The sequence below is a fragment of the Scardinius erythrophthalmus genome (assembly GCF_964197995.2).
Source record: "Scardinius erythrophthalmus genome assembly, chromosome: 5".
Taxonomy (NCBI): domain Eukaryota; kingdom Metazoa; phylum Chordata; class Actinopteri; order Cypriniformes; family Leuciscidae; genus Scardinius; species Scardinius erythrophthalmus.
This window is the reverse complement of record NC_138225.1, coordinates 6,081,442-6,100,721: the sequence shown is the minus strand read 5'-3', so window position 1 is coordinate 6,100,721 and position 19,280 is coordinate 6,081,442. Positions and strand designations below refer to the sequence as shown.

Here is a 19,280-nt window from a genome sequence, read left to right as displayed (position 1 = left end):
TGTTTAGCTACTCGGTCCATTTCTCCCATATGTTAGAAATCCTTTTTTAATGTCAAAACGAGAGTCAATTCTTCCATGCTGTATATCTTAATGAAACTTTCTAAGGCAGCATCACTGTTATTGCTCATGCTTGGGGTCAGTCATAACACTAAATATAAACCTCAGAGCTTGAACTCAAACTGCAGTGAATCATTCCTCGAATCATGTGTCTTATTGAAGAGAGGTGTGCTGTTACTTCACTGTGGTCAACCCGACAAACGGGCAACAAATCCCACAGATTTACATTGAAGACTTGATCCATATATAACATCTGATCACAATATCATTTAGACTTGAATGTGGACTCTTCTGGACAAGAAACCACCACAACTACATAGCAACACCCTGGCAACAGCATTTTCCTCAGGATAGAGTGTTAAAGTAAACTGCTGTTGTTTGCCTCTGTCTGTATTTCTCTCTCAGGTGAGTGGTTTGGCTGTAATGTTCGTAACTCACACCAGAACAGGAGCTCAGGGGTCGTGACCTCTGCTACACACATGAATGAGACATTCACTAAGGCCACAAAGAACAACTTCTCTGGTTTTCTGTCTTTTCTTCTCATCCTCTCACTTCACACTGGTCTGAATGAGGTGGCTGAATTCATCTAAAGATATGAACAAACACAAAAATATATTGATGAGTGAGATATGCTTATTTGACAAGCAAAATTCTTTTAAAAACTTTTTAATTCGTTTTTAAATATAAGTATATATGCTATATATATATATATATAGTTATTAAGTAATAATAATCAAAAACAAACAAACACAAAATCACAATGGAAAAGGTAATAAATTACAATAATAATGCATGCATGAAATGTATGTACATTTTTTGGTTTTAAATAATCTGACCAGCCCACCTAATTTAAGTAGGTGAGTTTGTCTGTCAGCGCGTGTCCGTGGTGTGGCGAGCGCGCGCGTCTCGAGCTGCTGATGTTGACGAACGCTGAAGACATTTGTGTTGAACTGACTCATCATTCACTTCTTCACACGGACAGTGTGTTTTACTAGAACTCGCGGGGACTTTCACTCTTCAGAGCGGGTAAGAATCCAGTGAATCAATATCTTTTTGAACCGGGGGAAGTGATCGGATCGGTCTCGAGATGTGTCTGACAGAACTGCGATTGATTTTCATGAAATCTAATGTTAAATCGGTGCGTCCTGATGACGATTCGTAAGATTTGGGTAGCACTTTGCATTAATACAAACATTTACCATGGTAAATTTCCGCCGAAATAATACTACTAGCCTACTACAAGGTGCTAATACTACAAGTTACTATGTAACGTTACTGTTCCTAAGAGAACATACTTAAGAGGAGATCTCTTATTAACTTAGTTTATATATGATCTACTACATTATCTGCAGTTACTTTGGTATTTTAGGATAATTTATGGTTACCATGATTGTTATATAGAGTAAATGTATATGAAACCAACACTTTTCACTATTCTGTCTTTTTGAACAACATGATCCATGTAATGTTGAAATGCAGTAAAACCAATTTACTACTATGTTTTTTTGGACATGTGGTTAATTATGGGTATTATTTTATATTATCTCGCAGAGTACCACTACCATGGCAGATGAATATGGTAAATATTTAGTGCCATGGTGTAAATCATAATACCATGATATCAACATATGATACATCATTGTACTATGGTATCACCACAGTATACTTCTTTCGTTAGGGAAGACTGAAGATTGTTGCCTTGTCAAATGCTCTTGATTTCATTATAGTTTGCATTTTACACTTTAACATTACAAAATGCTGCAATGTCTGTGTCAGTACATAAAAATAATGGCTGTTTTCAAACACGTTTCCCATAAATGTCTTTTCAATTGGTCAGACAAACCGTGGGACGTTCTTCTAACTTATTAAGTTAAAATAGTATATTATTTTATAATTTAAAACTTTTCTCAAAAAAAGTAAGTGATTTTTATTTCAATTATTTGAAGCTTCATTTTTACAGTCGTGTTACGGTTCATGGTGTTGCACAGTCATGGCGACGAAGTTGTAAAATTAGATATCACCAAAAGTTCATTTGCCATTTTTTTCACATTAACATCAAATATGCATATTGTTTCTGTCATGTGACTATACAATTGAAACAGTGACCATTTTAAAGGAAGTTACGATTGTTTTTTCTTCCCTATGATGTATATCCGAGTGAAACGGCTTGTCAGACAAGAAAAAATGTAGGGCGGGACTTAATTTTGTCCATTGGAAATGGATTGAATCGTGGGTCGTTGTGGTTTGCTATTGTTGGTGCCATCTCATGTGAGTGACAGGTTTTTACTGTTGGGAAGAGGTTATCGTCCCACCCTCGCGCCACTGAAGTCAAGTCAAGTCAAGTCACCTTTATTTATATAGTGCTTTTTACAGTATAGATTGTTTCAAAGCAGCTTTACAGTAATAACAGGAAACACATCAGAAGAGATGCATAGAGAAGTTATATTGATTCAAGATTATAAGGGCACATGAATCTTAAAAAAAATAATGATGTGCATGGATAACTCATTTACAATAAACATTGCAATAATCCGTTAAAAACAAGAATTGTCCATTTTGATTTCATGGTGACTGATCTTTCCCATTCACTTCCATTGTGCCTCACTCTAACCATTTTAGCTTAATTTTCTTAAGAAAAGGAGATATATACAGTATATATATATATATATTTTTTTTTTTTTGTGGTGGTGGTGGTGGTGATGGTGGTAATCAACATTATGCCACAAATGCTGTCGACTGAACTTAACTTGTACTGAAACCAGAATATTCCTTTAACAAACTGGATCGGTTTGCAGTGGTGATTTTGTCATGATATATGGTGTCCGGGACACGTCTGGTGGGAATATGATACAGCGACAGAAACTTTTAACTGCTCTGATAAGGAGTTAACTCACACTATCTTGATAGCCTCTACTCTTTCAGCACTTAGAGAGTAATCCCAACAGGAGCAACTTTCTCTTGGGATAATAGGGGATTTGGACTGTTTGTGTCCATTAGACATCTTGTTTTTGACTTTTATGAACCATCTTTTTCTTGAACACAAGAAACAATTGTTGACTCAAGCACAGTTCACACACTATGTCATCAGTTTAACACAGCTTGATTTCACTGTGTTGCATTTAAGTTGCTGTTTGTTTCTTTGTAAAACATGTTAAAGAAATATGTTAGAATATAGTATATGTTTCGCAAAGGATTTTGTGAGTCTGTAGTCAGGGGTGCCTTAAGATAACCAAAGGCCCCTAGGCTACAGCATTACGGTAGGCCCCGCTACCCCATATATAATTTTTTTTTTTTAGCTCTCTGCCAATTATTTATGTAGAAATGTATCTTGTCAATAACATTTACAACATTGCTTGTATGCTGCGTAAAAATATGGGTCAAATATGGATGTATATTCAAAATCAGTCTTTGCCAGTAGGTGGCGCTTGTGGAACAGCAGAATTAGCGGTTATGTAAACAAAGCAGCGATGCACTTATAAAACTACATCAGTGTTTCTCAACCTTTTTTTTTTTTTTGCCACGGCACAGTTTTGATAAGTCATAATACAAAAGATGAAGCGCTATGCACATGATATTTAAAACTTGCTTCAACTAGACGGCAAATAGCAGACTTAAGCCCTATTCGGACGGGACTAGTTTAACATGGAGAGGTGGGGTAAAGTAATAATTACCAGAGCTTCTCTGTGATTTTAGTCCCGTCTGAATGCCATATCAGTAATTATTATACGGACAATGTCAGTGAAGATTACGGCGACTTCTACCTTCAGTGAAAAGGTCTGGAAAAATGACCTCAGGTAAAACTAATCCCTTTGAATAGACCCGCTGTACGTAAGTATTTCGTCATTTTGTGATTAAAAGTAGTTTTCCGCGTGTTTTCAAGTATGGAGACGCTTGAAAAAGCATTCAGTTGCGTTCTAGATGCTGGGACAAGTCTGTGGCAAAACTCAGGTGTTTTCCACATACCATTCTGATCAGAAAGAAGATCGAAAGCACTTGTTAGAGGCACGAAACATCTTTTAGCACTAGGTAAGTGCCTGTTACCAACATAATCCAATCTGAAGTTAATTAATACATCGTTCGACCGGACCTAACTGTTTTGTATAAATAAAATATTGGTTATAGGCTATGTGTTTGCGCACGTGATATCAGGAAGGGTGGGTGAAGGCGATGCGCAAATCGAGTAAATCCCGTCCGAATAGGGCTTAATATTCTCTGCTCTTTAAATACATAAAAAACATTAGCCTTTGTGTACATTGTGTTTCTTGAGTAAAGAAAACGCTTTACTCAAACATCAGTTCTTTATTTACCCTTGGATTGCAATTCCGTCTGAACTGTGCCCTGAATTACACATATGATGTTTGTCAATTTAAAAGATAATTATGAAAGTCAAGAAAGTCGCAGTTTGTCATAAAACAGAAGAGTAACATTTAGTTTTATGTGAAAATCGCTCAATGAACTACATCTCTCATCTCGCACTATGTACGTAACGTCACCGTTGCTCGTATGTGTGCAGTCTGGTACAAAACACTCAGGCATGACGGCGTAACGTTACGATTATAACGTAAGACTATAGAAAAAATGACAGACGTTAGCTTCAGTAAAGTTAGCTTCATTCATTGAGAGAAAAGGTATGACGTCACACGTGCGCCTTTTGGGTTTGTAGTCTTTGTAATTACGTATTTTCACAGTCTTATACCTCAGCAGTTTTACATCAAACTGCGACTTTCTTGACTTTAAAATGAATCTTTTAAATGACAAACATCATATGTGTAATTCAGGGCACAATTCAAACGAGATCAAAATATTTGTTGTTTCTCGCCATTGACTACCATACAATATTTTTCCGAAATAAGGTCCCATGGTGGTCCACCGGAAGGGGAGGGACTTAGGCTCTCTATTAGTTAAATATTTGTAAAACCCACATACAGACATAAAGGATGACCAATAGCATTAATTTTATAAAACAAATATGAGGAAATGTAGAGACACAAGGTTTTGGCCCGACATCGATGATGTATCATTCTCACATCACAAGCAGACTATATACTTATTTAATTAAATCACAGTCTTTTGCAATTTGGTAAGGGCGCAAAGCCATAGCGCACTTTCGATTTTGACAGATACTTTGCCAAAGCAATGGCACAAAACAACGTTAGAGACTTTTTATGTTATCATGAGAAGTTTTAAAATATTTCCGGGTCATTATGAAACTGGCGGCACAGATTAGACTATGGCGGGCTGCCACGGTCTATGTAATTAATGGGAAACACTGGAGGTGTATTGGTTCGAGGGATGTGAGCATGATTTATTAATTACATACTAGAGTAATCGTTCTTTTCAGGCGTGTTTTCAGAGGGAAATTTACTTAAGACGTGTTCTTGTGTTTATTAAAGCGTTGTTTTAGTATTGTCTATATATTTGTATAGTATTTATTAATATTCTTTATCTTGCTTCTATTTATATTTTATTTTAAGCTTTATTTTAATTACGAAAATGCATTTTAGAACAGTATCAAAACAAGTGTGTGATAACCAAAACAAGTTCACTGATATGACTGTAGGCCCAATGTCACGGATGAACAGAGAGACCTGAAACTATGTGAGCTTACACACACACACACACACACACACACACACACACACACACACACACACACACACACACACACACACACACACACACACACACACAGACAGAGGCACTAATCAGGTCCAGCTGTGTGTCAGTGTGTTATGTGGAGTTCAAGTTGGAGAGTGTGTGACCATATGGCATAAAGCATCCAATTCTTACCTCACCCCCCACCTTTCGTCATGGGACTAGGCAGGAAAGACTCAACGACCAGCCAGAGTCGAACAGCAGATGTGAGTGTGTGTATGAGAGAGAAAGATGGAATGTGTGAGTAGCAGTACACCCCATCTACAGTGCAAGCGCACAAATTTGACAAAAACTAGAAAAGTCAAACTGAATTCAAAAGTGACCCTGATTATTTTCTTAATGCATCTTACTGGTCATATTGTGAATGATTCAGTGGTGCCGATAGTTATATTTGTTAATGTTTTTTGACATTGTAATTTTTAATCAAAATGTCATAACTTGCTCTTCCTGTGATACGACTTTAGATATCTATGACGTATTCAAGGGCACGATGCAGTTGCATTCAGATCTGCCTCCATCACTCACTTTTCACAGTTTTTCATATTCTTTTTAGTTTGTGCTTTTCTTATTTTTATTAGTTTTAAAAAAATAATCTATATAGCTTCAATAAATTAAATTTTTATTCTTCAACTTAAGCCTATTTATTTCACTTAGTTGCCAAATCAACATTTCTGATTTTCAATTAAGTTTAATTGGGCGTTTACACTTTTCAACTAAAAACGGAAACCTTGTATGTGTTTTAGTCGTTTATTTGCATGACAACGGCATTTCAAAGAGCACGTTTTTGAAAATGTCTCTGTAAACTACAAAACATTTTTTTGTGAAAGTGGTCACGTGTATTATGTGTTCAGTCTATAGGCGGGTAGTTTCTTTACAAAGTGACATCGCCATCTACTGAACCCCGTTCACACGGATCCATGAAAAAGACTAAAAACACTGTATCATTTTAAAAGTGTTCTCGAGTGTTCACTTGGAAATATTTAAAATACATCCATTTCTTGCTGACTTTAAATGATAATCGTCAAGGTCGTTTATATTACTGTCTAAACCATAGGCATAAGGGGCTTTCGCACCGGGTAGTTCTAGGAACGAACCACTTTTTGCAGGGTGGTAGGGGAACACTCATGAATATTCATTAGGGAACTCATCCCTGATTGGCTCGCTGTTCTGAAGAATACTCCAACGTTCTGAGAAGATCTAACCCTACCCCCTAACCCTAACCCACACATATGTCTGATCAAATAATCAATGAATGAAACCTTACCTTCGTGAATGTGTCTGTTGTTGCGAAGGAGGCGATGTCTCAGCGAGCCAATCAGGGATGAGTTCCCTAATGAATATTCATGAGTCTTCCCCTACCACCCTGCAAAAAATATTTTTGCTCCCTGAGAACTGTTATACATAGAAAGTAGACAGTAATGAAAAGTTGTTATTTTCTGGAGTAAATATATTGGCTGTAATATGTGTGTTTACACAGCTTTTTTAAAAATGGCGGGTGCTGATGTTTCCCGTGCATTCGGCCAATCAGCGAACACTAACGTCACGGATAGTTCCTAGTCCTGGCTTGTGGTGCGTTCAAGTCATCTCGTAAAGATCGTGAGTTGTGAGTCGACATGTGAGTTGAGCGCACATGAACGCCACCACAATGTCGTAAATACGAGTGGGAAGCTCGGGATTTTCTTTAAGCTCCGATCTTTACGAGTTGGGGGCGTGTCAGTGAGAAACATGGTGGAATACCGCAATAGTTAAAGGTATTTAGCAGTGATATTGCTAGACTTTTCTATTTACATCGAAGTAAGCTAATTGCCTGCACAGAATATGATGGCATTATAATATAACAATGTAATATGTAACGATAAATTTTGCAGTGGCTTCATAAATTAATTAAAAACATAAAAAAAACAAAGCACCTGATTCACATTTCTTTGTTCTTCATTTTCTAGATCTAGAGTTTAAGAAACTTGCTCTGTTTTTGTGTAATTAATTAAGAGAAATTACAAATTGACTTGTGACTTGTAATTTGTGAAAGTGACTTGAACGCACATCGACTTCCCACCTCGTAAGTACGAACTTCCCAGGAGGACTTGAACGCACCCTTATACCCTTCTCTGAAGTAGGAGCTAAAATCATTCCTAGTTTCGGTTCGCGGTGCGAACGCACCAAAATCCGGGAACTTTAGCCAATAGTGCTAGGAACTATGAAAAGGTTCCTCCGGTGCGAAAGCCCCTATATATAGTAAGTAAAACAACAGTAGAATGCTTGCGTTAGTCAGCAAAGTGTGCAAAGTCGACCAAACTACTAAAAACTAACATATTTATTTTATTTATTTTATTTTTATTATATTTCTATATTGTCTCTAATTTATTTTATTTCAGTTTTATTTTTAAACCTTAAAAGTTTGTTGCCAAGGCACTGGCAGTTCTAATTTTAGTTTAGTTTTTTTCATATAATATTTATTTTTGATTTTATTTCTCTTTTATATTTTACTGAAAAATTATTTTAGTTTTAGTTAACAATATCAACACCGCAAAGCTGTCTGAAGTGCAAGTGTGCAAAGGTTGTCATATCTTAAATGCTTCAGTTTGAATCAACAAAGCGATCTGTCAAAGAGACTGCCAAATAAAAAAAAAGCTCACTGTCTAAACTGCTAGTGTGCTAAGTCAACAAAACTAGCATTCTTGCAGTGTAGACACCGTGTTTGGGTGTCATTAGCTATTTAGAATTTTTTCGATTTTTACTTTGGGCATGATAATATGACTAGCGGAATGTAACGCAGACGTGCTGTGTGTGTATGTAAGTGTGGTTGTGTATGTGTGTGTGTGTGTGAGAGACTCAAAGGGAGTCTCTGTTTAAATTTCATTAGTCTCAACCTCGCCCTGACACTACTGCTCACATTAACTCACACACATTCATGTTTATGTCATATTGATTGCATCATTTGACTCAAGGGAAGTGTCAGGCCCAGAAGTTCAATATTTATTGGAGGATTATGTGCTAGTGTTCATACATATGTATATTTGTGTTGTATGTAGGGAAAGTTTTGGGGATTTGGGCGTATTTGATTGTGTGTTTTCTCTTCACAGGTGATCTGCTTTCTGATTGACAGCAGGCTGGTTATGGAGCGTCCTTATATTGGAAAGGTGAGAAGTATTGATTCTGCAGGTGGATTATGAATCACAAGGTGTAAAGTTACTGTTTCAATGTTAGCAATTTGAATAATATTGGCATGATTCTTAACCAGGCAGCAAGGGGGCCTCAAGGTGAATTGATTTAAAATTAGACAAAAAGCTTTAAAATAAGTAAAAACAGCAAAAAAAATAAATCAAGATTCAAGATATTTCTTATTTTTCATCCTCTTGTCAACTTTCTTTTTCTTTGAAGAACCTGGACTCCCATGGTCTTATAAAACCTGGATATATATTTATATTTATGTTTTAATTAATTTTTTTATTAAATTTTTTATATATAGTGTGATATACAGATCTGGAAAAGTCAGGAAAATTAATAAAATCTTAAAATGCCATGGACATTTTTATAAATAATTTATAATATAATATAATGTTTTCTAGTTGTGCCAAGCTCAAACATAAAATAATTTATGGGGTAGTAATTAGGGGAATCAAGTTGATTCTAAATCATAAGTTTTCGATTTGACACAGGCATGATTTTTGCAAATTCATGATGATTCGATTCGCAATGAGATTTGATTCAGTTTGATTCAGTATTTTTTTAGAGAGGGGGGGGGGGGGGCGATTATGATTTTTGCAGATTATGATTGGTCAGATATCCTGTCAATCAAACTCCCTGTGAAGGGTGAATTGGCAATTGGCTCTTTTATTTAGAAGTCGGGGCCTATTCCGCCATATTGTGCGTTGCGTTTTCTCCTATTCATAGTAATATGAGTGCACTGTCTAAAGTCACGATTCATACATTTCAAGATTAGTGCATAATACATAATGCATCGGCACGATTTGTAATCGATGCATTAAGAAAACAATGAATCATAGTAGTAATTTTAAGTATATTCTTAATATACTAAAAATATTCTTAAAAATCCTTAGCCTGTGAATTATAAACTGCTGGAGAATGTCAAGTTTATTGAATTTATTTACTCAACCTCATGTCGATCCATGGTGTTCGCTTTGCTCTCTCTAATCTCGTAGTCTATGAGAAACGATTGAGATATAGTAATGAGATCTCATTTGTGATATTCTCTCCTATGGGATCAGCCGTTGCTCTGCAGGCCCCAGTAGCTCTTTTTGATAAAGCTACAGATTTAAAGCATTTGAGAATCTCCAATCTGGAGTTTAGCGAGTCTATAAAGGCTTCAGGTTCAACTGAGTGATTTATCATACAGGAAATAATGTTATCACGGCACATTCCTCAGGTAATATACGATCACACACACCTCCCATTGACCCAGGTGTGTGTGTGTATAAGCGAGTGACGGAGAGATCACTGGTGTCTGCAGGGCTGATATTATCCCTTGCTGAAAAGAGATATAGATCAAGAGGAAATTGAGCCATTTAAATCCCAGGAGCGCTTTATGATTAATGGCTGTCAGGTATTTTACTGTCTCTCTGAAAAGATTTGGCAACCAGCCGAATAAAACACCACACACACTCATAAAAGTCAGTCATTTTTCCATTGTCCAAAAGGCAAATACTCTCTGCAATCCACCCACTACGGGTGGGCGGTATGACCCAAATCTTATATCATGGTGTGAGTAATTTTTTATGACGGTAGCAGTCTGTATCAGTTGTTTTTTTTGTGTGTGGAAAAAGTGGTTTATATAATATAACCATGTGGTAATATCTATTCCTGGATACTAATAAACCTTATTTTATTATTTTCTCTTGGTTTAAAAGTAAATGAAAAGATGATTATTCATATGTGACCCTGGACCAGAAAACCAGTCAATGGGTCATTTTTTGGAAACTGAGATTTATACATCACCTGAAAGCTGAATACATAAGCTTTCCATTGATGTATGGTTTGTTAGGATAAGATAATATTTGGTCGAGATACAACTATTTGAAAATCTGGAATCTGAGGGTGCAAAAAAATCGAAACATTGAGAAAATCTCCTTTAAAGTTGTCCATTTATGTTCGCGTCGCGATTGTGCTGCATTCACTCACAAAAATAAATATTTTATATATTTACGGTAGGAAATTTACAAAATATCTTCATGGAACATGATCTTTACTTAATATCCTAATGATTTTTGGCATAAAAGAAAAATTGATAATTTTGACCCACACAATGTATTCTTGGCTATTGCCACAGATATACCCGTGCGACTTGTGACTGGTTTTGTGATCCAGGTTCACATATCACAATATATAACAAAACAAAATATACTGTAAAATAGATAGTTCTAACACTAGATTTTGATTGAATGAGTCACGTTTGAGGTTATGCGATCCTCACATGTTCGCACATCAGTTGAACTCTATATTAGTGTGTCAAATTGTTTCCAAAATGTGCCTTTCATATTTCTTTGATACGCTCATGTGTACATAATGTAAAGCTGTTTTGTCCACTCATAGCTGTCCAAATGTGTCTTCTGTGGTATAAACAGTACATCGAAATGACACATTTCTACCTCTGTGCAAAATATACCGTACAACCACCCATCCCCACGACCCACAAACCTATTTTCTTGCTTTGAAGAGAGAGATAAAAGAAAGAAAGACAATCTAGAAATGACTAGCTTTCTCGAAGCCTGTGTGTACAGAAACACTTCATGATTGTGAGATTAGCACTCTTTAACTGAAAATATATATATTTAAATATGTATATTTAGTTAAAGGGTGTCGATACGCTTTTTAAAAATGTATTTAAAAAACTTTTATTCAACAAGGACATATTAAATTGATCAAAAGTAGCAAAGACATTCTTACAAAATATTTTGCAGTCTTTTTTTCTATTCATCAAAGAGTCCTGAAAAAATGCATCATGTTTCCACAAAAATATGAAACCTCACAACTGTTTTGAACATTAATAATAATAAGAAATGTTTCTTGAGCAGCAAATCAGAATATTAGAATGATTTCTGAAGGATCATGTGACTGAAAATTCAGCTTTAATCACAGGAATAAATTACATTTGAAAATATATTACAACAGACAGAATAAACAGTAATAATATTTTACAATATTACTGTATTTTTAATACAAATAAATGCACCCTAGCATCATAGCAGTGAGTTTAGTACAGGCAAGCACCATTCAGATTTGCTGCTGCAGAAACTGTAATCTAGTTATCACATGGGACATTACACAGATGCCCTGCTGTGCTCTTATATGTTCGTGATTGGCTATTAAGATTGATTTAGCAGGCTTGCGGTTTGCCACACCCCCACTCCACTGCTCATGTCTGTTAAAGAGCTTATGCTAGTTGAGTTTCATTACTTCCTGTCTCAGGGGCAGGACTGGTGATCAAGGCTGTATGTGTGTATGTGTATGTCTGACACTACTCACATATGCACTTATAAAGTTATAGACTGCTGACGGATAGCCCTCACATAACCCATTTATCTTGATTTTTATCAATACGCATTTATCCGAGATGCAGTATACATCATTTTCACGTGCACATAAACTCTCCCTGACTGATGGTGCTGCCTCCATCTGATATAGTTTCAGCATCTATCAACATCATCCAATTTTTTTCTCTTTAAAAAGTGCCGTCATTGGAAGAGGCTGTGGCTCCTTAGCACTGTGATTGGCTGATCCTCCTTAAAATGCAATGATGTCCACCTATCATACTCATAACTGGTCAGAAATTGGCCTGAATGGGTCAAAACTGGCAGAAATGGACAGGTTAAGCTGTGTTGCCAATTGGGCTACTTTTACACAGTTTTTGCCGTCATTGTGCGGGTTTTGAATAGCAATAAGGCTGGTTTTGTTACGCCAACCTGAGGCTAAGAGTTAAAAACTGTTAATCTACCATATTTCAGGTCTAATACGAGTTAACCTCAATCGACAGCTTTTGTGGCATTACCGCAAAAAATTATTTTGACTTTTTGACAGAATTATTTTTTGATTTCAATTACTAAAATGATTCATTTTAGTGCATTTTTTTGTAAGGCCAGCTTATTTTTCCCAACGGTTTACAATGGGAGCGCTGCTTATTTAAAAAGGGGCGCTAAACATCTACTGCATTTCACTCGGAGCACTTGCTGTTTTTTTACGGTAGCCTTTTTTTCCAAAAGTTGCAACATTGTAAAATTTTGGGTAAAACGCAGCACTCATCACTTGCCAAGTTTACTTGGACACTTTTTGTTTTTGATTTCAATCCGATAGATGATTCCAGACTAAATACATACAGCTAAATAAAGTGATCGGGTTGATGTGCGCGTTTACTGTATATGTCACAAGCTTCAAATCAGATTTAATCTTTTGACATGCGCACACTGCACGAATATACAGAGTTTCCCTCTGTTGTTGAATACTAATCATCCTCCTTTTCTTTGTTTTAAAAATCAGACTTAATATTTATCTATTTTGGGTCCTAATTAGGAGACAACAAGCACATGAATCTTTGTGCCGTAATACTTTCATTCCCACACCCAAACAAGGCGTCTGCAGGTGAGAGTCCGAACCAAGCACTTGTGGGACAACTTTGTCCTGCACCACTTCACAGACGATGAGTGGAAAGAGTTGTTAGATTTTTTTTTTTCTTGTTAGAGTCATTTATTATTAGGTTCAACAACAACAACATCAACTCGTTCCATGCGTCATACGCCATTTTGCGCAAAACCTTCCAGTTTCGGCTTTCAGTCAGATCAAGTGTTTACATGTCTTTAACGATTGGATTAAAAAAGGTTTATCACACCCCTCTCAAACCGAAAGACTAAAATTTCAGTCGGTTTGGGCATTTTTTTAATTCCGATTGAAGTGTTAACATGGAACATTTTCATCCGGATTGGACTTTTAAACTGATTGTGATTGACTTTTCGCAGGGAGTTTGATTGACAGGCGATCTGACCAATCATAATCCGCCATCCGTCGAATCCGCCATTTTGTCGACAAAGCAGTCAGGAGAGTTAGTAGATTAACGTTGAAGGATTTTAACCATGGACTGTAAAAAAATATGGACGTAGTGTCCATGACGTCACCCGTAGGTTTCTGAAGACCGTCTTACACATCTTGGTAGCGCGTCACTCCCGAATTTATTTATTTTTACAGTCAGACAATTAGCTGAGGTAACGTGACGGCTAACAAACAGCAGACAAACGGCTAATGATGACTAATGACCACAGCAGCGGGAATCCACCCGTCACTCAAAAGTGGACACCCTTAATTATGCAGAAATTTAAGGCTAATTTAAATCTAATTTAAATGGATGAGTTATAAAAAAATTCACCCCCCTCACCCCCACTGGCATAGACAGGTCGAAACGACGTATTTTCTACGTCGTTTTTGCACGTCCAATTTTGCTCCCCTTGAAGGTGCAGACTGTGACGCCAGATGACGTCTTTTTCCGACGTCTTCCGCACGTCTAATGTTGACGTCCGTCCAAAGTTCGTTTGTGGGAAGAAGGAAGGAGACGGGGTTGGCTTGCTGTGGAACGTGTGTTTTATTAGAAAAAAAGGCCTATTCGAATATGTATTAATCATGTTGATAATGCGCGAATGAGGCGTTTAGCGCAGCGCGGCGCGGATGAGCGAATGAGGCGAATTGAGCGTCTGGCGCGATACGCGCGAGTGATTTGAGGGTGAGAGAGCGAGAGAGAGTGAGATAATTCTGATTAGTCAAGAGGATATATCGCGTTTAGGCTAAAAATAGGTTCGGCGCATTTTAAACAAGGAAATAGAGATTTGGCATGAAACGTGGATGGAGCGAATAGGTTCAGTACACAGCAAAATGACATGACAAACTCTTTTTTTTTTTTTTAAATGGCGTTTATTGCGTTTAAAAAAATAATAATCATGTAAATTTCCTGCACCTGTCATAGACGTCCAAACGACGTCCAAAAAAAAAAAACCCAGTTCAAAGGTCCAATGTTGAACGTCAATATGACGTCCAAGTTGGGTCATGGTTGGACGTCCAAATAGTGGACCTAGTTTGGACGTCGAATAGATGTCCAGAATTGGTCATGGACCGACGGACCCAATATAGACATGATCTGCACGTCTATCCGACGTCCAATGTTTAGTGGGACAGTTGTCATGAAGGGCAAAATTAGCTGCATAGACCAAAGCCACTTTCTGCTCCAGGCTGTAAACATGTTTTTTTCTGCTGTAAAGTTGGGCATTTTAACATGGGGGAGATACAGATTTGACTCACTTTTGCAGCCAGCCTCAAGCGGCCAGTTGATGAATTGCCGTTTAATTAACTTCCGTGTTGGTTTCAAGAGAGAGACAGGGAGGTTGCCGCTTGATTTTAACTTGAAAAACGGTGTGTATTGACGTCTTTCCACGTTAAAACAACATTCCTTCTTATGTTCATTCATGTTTATTAATGGTCAATTGGAATGCAATGCTCCATGTAAACCCCCCTACCGTCAGAGTCCCCCTAGATTGACAAGACAGCCATTTATTATTAGGTTCAACAACAACATCAACTCGTTCCATGCGTCATAATGCATGTGCTTTTTTGTGGTCAAAACAACAACAACAGCCAGGTGTTTCCAGAAGAGCTGGCTAAAAACTCTTTGCTGGACACACAGCCTTAGTTTTAACAGCACAGAAAGTTTGGTGTAAAAAAAATGAATGCTAAAATGCTTGTTTTTTTTCGTCTCATGGCTGTACTATTACAACAGTAAGCATTTGGCCTCAATCAAGCTTCTCACTGATTTTTACTTTTTTTAAGAACATATTTTTGTGTTAATCAACACTGAACTCTGAATATTCTTTAATACTGTTAGAAAAATAAGTGCTCATTTAATAAGTTTTTGAACAAAGTCTCATAAGCAATGTATGAGATTTATTTCTGACTTAAAATAGCAAAACTATATATGTTAGAGAGCGTACAAACCGAGATGCTTTTCTGATTGGCTGCTTTAGCATTCTTTCGCTGGTTTAATGGGCTCTTCAGATATCACCATTGATAAACTCATATATCAGTGTACTAATTTGTAACGTGTAATAGGCTGATATATTAGTGGTGTTGTGAAGCTTTGCTGATGGCGTCTATTGTTCTGGAGTATCTACTTGAACAATAGCAGCTTTCAACAGAGCCAATGTTCTTCTGTGTGTGTTAAAGCTCAGCGTGAAAGAAGAGATGTGAGTATAATCCTTCAGTGACTCGCGCTGAAATAGAGACGTCTGCAAGACACACACATACACACACACTTAGGGACTTCTGAGGGAATCCTTGGAGTTTCCAAGGTGACCGGTGTTCCGGCGCTACGGATTAGAGCGCGTCATCATACGGATTCTGAGTCTGATTGAGGCGCTATCAGATTCACCTCGCTCTCGGGAAGGTTTATCTGGAGATGTGGTCTTGTGGTAAACCGTCGGGAGCTGTTGAGCTATCTTACGGTTTGGACAGGTTCGCTGTGATTTTACTTTCCGTGCCAGACGTTCTTCTCAATGAGGGTCTTTGTGCCGTGCTGCTAATTTTAGCTCCGGAATATTTTACCCAACTGCCAAACGGGACGGCCGTAAAAGCCAATGCACTGTGAAGTCTTTCCCCTGTGGTTCAGCACGACTGAGGTGTGTGTGTGTGTGTGTGTGTGTGTGTGTGTTGCCCTGACTGCATTGGCAGGTTTGTGTGTGTTTTTCCCCTTTCCTCTAGAGTGTTAACAAACACACCTAGTTCTCTGCCGTGTATTTTTTTGCGATTAAACTTGGCAGATGATAAAATAGGACAAAAAATTCTCATAGACGTTGAGTCCATGTTGCAGAGGTTTAATATGTTGCTGGCTTGATGAACTATTCAAAGCAGAACACTTGATTCCTACAGGTGTAATGGCTTAGTCATTCAGTTTCATCAGCAGAGGATTATGGGTAATTTCAAAATGGAGGATGTGCACCTGTCATCAGCATCAGCAAATTAAATGAGATTTGTATTGTCTTTTGTTAAACGTTCTGTGAAGTGACCTTTTCATGCTTCATTTGCATCGTTCATTCGTGCCATATTAAAGATAGATGTAATTCACAGTGGCCCTAGAAAGCATGTGGATCTTAACTCTTTCCCCACCAGTGTTTTTCAAAAAAGCTGCCAGCCACCGCTTGCATTTTTGATCATTTTCACAAAGGTTTCAGGGCCCCCAGAATATTTTGTTGTCTGAATATCTGAACATGCAATATATCAAAATATATATATATTTTTTTTATCAACACTTGAATGTGGGTAAGTTTCATAAAAAAGCAACATTTTGAGCGAAAAGCTGATTAAAAACACATTTTTCGTCAGTTTAAAACTGAATGCTGTTGCATTTAGATACAAAATATCAAGAATATTTAAAAAAAATCTATATTATTTTAAAAAATATTTAAAAAATATAACATTAATTAATGCATTAACTAACAATGAGCAATATATTCTTACAGCATTTATTAACCTTTGCTTATGTTAGTTACTTTCGATCTTAAAAATGTTGAGATTAACATCAACTAAGTTAATAGTTGTACAAGTATTGTTCATTGCTAGTTCATGTTAACTAATGTAGTTAATGAATGTTAGCAAATGAAACCTTATTGTAAAGTGTTACTGATATTTTTAAGTGTGTCCAAATAATACTTTATGGGCCCACATACAAATTGATTAAGTTTTCACTGATTAACAGCAGTAAATTCAGTGTGTGTGTGTGTGTGTGTGTGTGTGTGTGTGTGTGTGTGTGTGTGTGTGTGTGTGTGTGTGTGTGTAATGCAGAGAGAGCCGTGAATGTACAAAAATATTTGTTTTTGCCATACACGTTATAGCCCAGACTGAATTAGAGCTAATTTCTCTAACTCATTTAACCCCCCCCTCTCTCTCTCTCTTTCTCTCTCTCTCTCTCTCTCTCTCTCTCTCTCTCTCTCTCTCTCTCTCTCTCTCTCTCTCTCTCTCTCTCTCTCTCTCTCTCTCTCTCTCTCTCTCAGTATGAAAGGGTTTTCTTTCACAGATTCAATTACATTGACTGACTTGTGACTGGTGCTGATGTAGCTGTGTCTGAAGTCTTGTGTTTCACATTAGTTGTTTTCTTTATCTGATTGGTGGAAAACATGCAGTGACATGACATCAGAAATCGACAGCATCAGGCAGCTAATAATCAGCCAGTAACCCTTTAACAGTTTTCTTGATTGGTGTGCCGTACACTGCCCGGCCCAAAAATGTTGCTGTTCTGGATTTTAATAGGCAAATGCTTAAAGAGTTTATGACTGGATTATTATTGATGTGATTATGATGCTTGTAGCAATGATATATGTTTGGCAACAGTTCTTCTAACCCTAATTGAGTGTTAACAAACATTAAAGAAGACACATCATGGCCATATTCCAGGATGACAATGTCAAGATTCATCAGGCTCACATTGTGAAAGAATGGTTGGGAGGAAAATGAAGAATCATTTTCACACATGAATCGGCTCCTCTGAGTCCAGATCTTAAATTCATTGGAAGTCTTTGGGATGTGCTGGAGGAGACTTTACAGAGTGCTGGACTCATGCATTGACAATACAAGATCTTGAGCAAAAATGGATGCACCTCTTGATGGAAATAACATCACAATTTTTGGTCAAGATCTTGTATTGACAATGCAAGAGTCAAGCACTCTGTATAACATATTTACAAATATATATATTTTTTAATAGATTTTACTTTAATAGAAACTGATAATGCTAGATTTCACTAGATGAGGGTGTTCTGGGTGATTACTGATTTTATTCAAATTAAAAAGTCTAAAAGCAAGTGTCATTTATTATTTAAAAAGTATTATGATATTTTGTTTCAAGCAAGCGTCATTTATAAACAAAAAATTTGATATTTTGTGTGCATAAAATGGAGTGACATCCAAATTTACTAACAGCTTGCTCCAGCGCAAACCCTCTTTAGGCGTTAAAAAAACTACTGTTAGGATTTACTAAAGACGCACATTGAAAATCTGTGCTGAAAAGGTGTGGACAGGGTTATTTTTGCGGCTGGTCTTATTGCAAATGCAATTCTAGGAGCTTCACTTTCAGACGCAAAATTTATTGGAGGAAAGTATTTAAATGAATCATTCAAGGTGATTTACAAAGGATGAGCTAGTCAATTTCCGGATATTTGTGCCATTATTTACTGCCTAAAAAAAGGGTCTTAAAGGGGTCATGAACTGGCTTTTTTAACTTTTTATATTGTTGTCTGAGGTCAACTTATGACGTTCGCTTGGTTTTTACATTAAAAAACATCAAAATGAATAAGTAATAGGCTATTTTCTACCCTGGTTTTGAGCCTAGCTCCTGAAACGCTCAGTTTTTATGGGCGTGCCGCATTGAAGACTTGGAAGTAACTGCTATGTTTGAATAACAGTTGTGCATATTATAATGAGTTTCATGTAAAGTGCAAATCGGTGGGCGGGGCTAAACAGGCAGGGTAGAAGTAGGCGTTGCTCTTCTTCTGCGGAGGCGGTGTTTGATACGCTTTGACGTCATAGAT

The 19,280-nt window shown here is 37.0% G+C and overlaps 1 protein-coding gene across 1 annotated transcript in view; it reads left to right on the top strand.

Moving 5' to 3' along the window:
- The first annotated feature begins 932 nt into the window (after window positions 1-932).
- bmpr1ba (bone morphogenetic protein receptor, type IBa) overlaps window positions 933-19,280 on the top strand; it is a 58,799-nt gene continuing 40,451 nt past the window's right edge. Inside the window, exons 1-2 of the mRNA XM_081365467.1 lie at window positions 933-1,083; window positions 8,796-8,852. The gene's annotated coding sequence lies outside the window, so the exon portion shown is untranslated. The remainder of the gene's footprint in view (window positions 1,084-8,795; window positions 8,853-19,280) is intronic.